This window comes from Triticum urartu, chromosome 7A (genome assembly GCF_056163025.1).
Source record: "Triticum urartu cultivar PI428250 chromosome 7A, HENAU_Tu73, whole genome shotgun sequence".
NCBI classification, from domain to species: Eukaryota; Viridiplantae; Streptophyta; class Magnoliopsida; order Poales; family Poaceae; genus Triticum; species Triticum urartu.
In genome coordinates, this window is record NC_141879.1 from 67415799 (window position 1) to 67419348 (window position 3550).

The 3550-nt window shown below is 53.4% G+C and overlaps 1 long non-coding RNA gene across 1 annotated transcript; it reads left to right on the forward strand.

The window, feature by feature from the left end:
- Positions 1–466: 466 nt before the first annotated feature.
- LOC147957877 (uncharacterized) lies at positions 467–2558 on the forward strand. Its single transcript, XR_015611040.1, has 2 exons — positions 467–1995; positions 2085–2558. It is a non-coding gene; the product is annotated as an uncharacterized LOC147957877 (long non-coding RNA).
- The last annotated feature ends 992 nt before the right edge of the window (positions 2559–3550 follow it).

A 3550-nucleotide genomic window follows, 5' to 3' on the forward strand; every position in this document is an offset into this window, starting at 1 on the left:
TGGATCCGGCCGACACAGCGCAGAAGGAGGTCACCGGGGCGGGGGGCTGTGGATCCGGGCACCGCGGCACTGAAGGAGGTCATCTGGGCGGCGGCGGCCTAGGGAGGGGCGGTGCAGCAGTGGTTTTGGGTGGCGGCGCGGTGGGATGTGATGGGGTGGCGGTGCGGCCGCGAGGAAGGGAGGCAGGGCGGCGATGCACGCCGGGATGCGGGGCGGCGGCGGTGCATGTGGAACATGGGGCGGGAGGTGGGGCGGCGACAGGCTGGCAAGAGGAGGTCGTGAGGAGCATGGGGAGAAAGCGGAGTGGGCTGGTTTCAAGATAAGGTGGGGGTTGGGTTTTTTCCTTCGTAGGTGGGTGTCTGATCCGGTATTATCAAAATAAGGTGAGGGATGTGTAGAATAAGGGTCTTATAACACTTCGGCCTTATTCTGATAACACCCCGACTAACCCACACAAAAAAAGAAACCCACCCCACCTCCACCCACTCCTCCCCCCGATCCCCTCCACCTTCTTCCTCCCACGCCCCAGCCCCCCGATCCACCAACCCGCCGTCGCGTCCCCTGGCCGGCGACCTCCCACCTCCCTCCCCTGCACCTCCCTCCCCTGCACCTCCGCGCCACCTCCACCCCCCTGCGCCGCCACACCACCTCGAACCACCTACCCTCCCCGCCCCACCTGCCCCCGCGCAGGCCAGCCACCGGATCCGCCCATCGCAGTCCTCCACAGCGACGCCCCCGCCGTTGGATACGACGCGCGCCGACGAGAAGCGTCGGATCCCGCGCTCGGGAGAGGGCTCAGGCCTCCTCCCCAACAGCTCCCGCCGCCATGTCCTCCCTGCTACCTCCCCTCCCCACACCATCAGATTCATCTCTCCATGGCGACGCTCGATCCAGCCAGGCCCGAGGGAGGAGAGCAGCCGGGTCTCTTCCTCCTCCCCGGCGAGGCCTGGGCGCCCCCCTCCTCCGGCGCGGACCAACCACCCCCGGATCCTGACCCTCGCCGCCACCACCTCCGCTCTACACCGCGGGTGGATCCGGGCCGCCACTGCCGGCGCCGCACCCCTGGCTCTCCCCCACCGGACTCCCCTCTACCCTCCTCTGAACTGTAGAACAGGCAGTGCGGGCAACTGTGGCGTGCAGTGCACCTCACCCCGGCGTGTAGCTCGACCCCTGCCCCGGCGTGCGGGCACCCTCGCGAGCAACATCGGTCAAGTTCATGCCTCCAAATCCTCCACTTTGTGACCCATCCCCATCCCCAGGCCCCCGGCTACGCCACCCATCCCTAGGCCAGCTCCGACCAGCGGCTCCTATGGAGATGCCGATGGCCACCAAACAACCATTGCCCCACCGGATCTTGGGGCGGCCGACGTTTCCCCCTACTGGTGCGCCACTTCCTCCTCTCCTAGTAGCTAGTCCCTGCGAGATCCATGATGGCTACAGCCCCCAAGTCGTTGTGTTGGTCCCCCATCCTGATGACCACGACCTTCACATCCCCTCTTCACTCTCTGTGCCTGCACCTTGATGGCCGGTGAGCAGCTCCATTAGCTCCACCATGGGTCGTTGACCATGCCATCGTAAGCAGTTAAGCACCGTGGGTGAGGCGCTATGCTGTAGTTCATTTGCCGCTGGAGTTCACTATTTAGTTTGCTTATTTTTCCTAAGTCGCCCGCCAACAGTCAAAAGAACTCAAAGTGCACTGCAGTCTGCTGTTGTTCAGTTTTGTTATTTTTGCGGAAACAAGAAAGGACCAACAAAAGAAAATAAGAAAGCTAGTGCACTGCACACCCGGATGAGACTAAAAGGAACATAAATGCAGTTCGTGCATCATCTTCCTCAAAAACTGATTTTGTGCAATTCTCTATTTTTTATTTTGGCTATGTTCAAGTACAGTGTGCTTCTTTTTTAGTGCAGTCCCAACTTCGTGAAGATGGCGTTCGTGTGTCCTACAGTTCCTACATGCTGGTGGAGCGATGCATTGGGCTGGATGCATGAGAGGTGTGTGATGGCTTGCCACTTGTTCCCTTGTGCTCTGTCTCTATTCTTGGTCAGTTGCGGTGTGTGAAGTGTCAGTGTTGTTTCTTCAGATAAGTGGCATGGAAGAAGCACTGGAGATCCTGTTGCACAGTTCAAAGACTACCATGACGGCACATCAGTGGCATGGAAGAGGTCATCAAGCCTAGCACAGCCACCGCGATGGCTGCTTCCGCTGGTCAATTTCTTATGTTCTTCCCATTCATGGCCTACCTTGCCCAGATTTTCTTCTGAATATTTTCTTGTTGCTATTCTGTGTAGCAATAGTGGTGGTGATTACTCCCTAGTTGCTAGTCAGTTCTCCACATCGAGCCTAGGGTCGCCATCCTGAATATTTTCTTCTGAATTGCAGTTCTCCCCACTTCTTGACGGGGTTCCGTTGCCATGGTGCTACAGTGCGCCTGGATTTTTTTAAGTTTCACTTTGTTCTTGGATATGTGAGAAAAAATGTAACAAATTGTAAAATAGATGCCGTTTGTGTGTATTGTGAAGTCCTTTGTATTTGAGAAGTTCGTTCAGCTGTGTAATGCCGTTCTTTTTGTTGCCGATTGGTCCAGTTCTTTTTGTTTTCCAAATTCCCAGGGATGAGAAATTGAACCTAATGCCGACGAGACAACAATCCACAAGTATCATGCGCATGCAGTTCCTTTTGTATATGCTCGCAATGCGGTGTGTGTATGTGTGCAGTACACCCCCATCGGCCATTTTGTGTGGCAGCTCATTACCCCCCATCGGTCATTTTGTGTGGCAGCTCATTACCCCTCTATGAAGTGCGTCGTCCCTCTATGAAGTGCGTCGTCTGTCTCAAAATTCAGTCGACCACATTAACGTTTGCAGTGCATTTGGTCCTCGGATGTGGTTCACTTTTGAGAGTGATGATGTTCACTTGCCCCCAACATGAAAATGCGAAAACAAAACAGCGAAACTACAAGATGGTAATGTGGTTCACTTTGATATATGTCGCGGCTCACTTGCCCTTATCTTTGCGGTGCACTCTAGTTCATAAAAAAAGTTGAAAAAAAGACAACAAAACCAAAACTCGTTTGGAAAAATTTACGTCCCACAAAAAAATCATGCAGTGCACTTGTCGATATGATGAAGTGCGATTTTTAGTCTGATGCAGTACACACGATGATTTTGGGTCGCGAAAAAACACAGTGTCCGCATTTCGTTGAAAATCAAAATTGTTGCCAAATCGTAAGGAATCGAAGATAGTGTTCTACATGAAAAAGTTGCGTCTCGTCAATATCTATCCAACGGCGTATAATTTGAATCATTTCGACAAGCGGTTTGAAAAAATTTCACGAAAAACGGCCGCTGCCTCTCGTGATCAGCCGCACGATTTTCAAAATTAACTAAAAACCGTAAGGAATCTCAAAAACATTTCAACATATGATAGTTGCGCCTTGTCCGTAGCTTTCCAACGGTGTATCATATGCTTCATTTGGACAGACGGTTCAAAAACTGGAGCGAAAACAGTACCGAAAATTTCGAAAAATTTAAAAAGCAGAATTCCGCC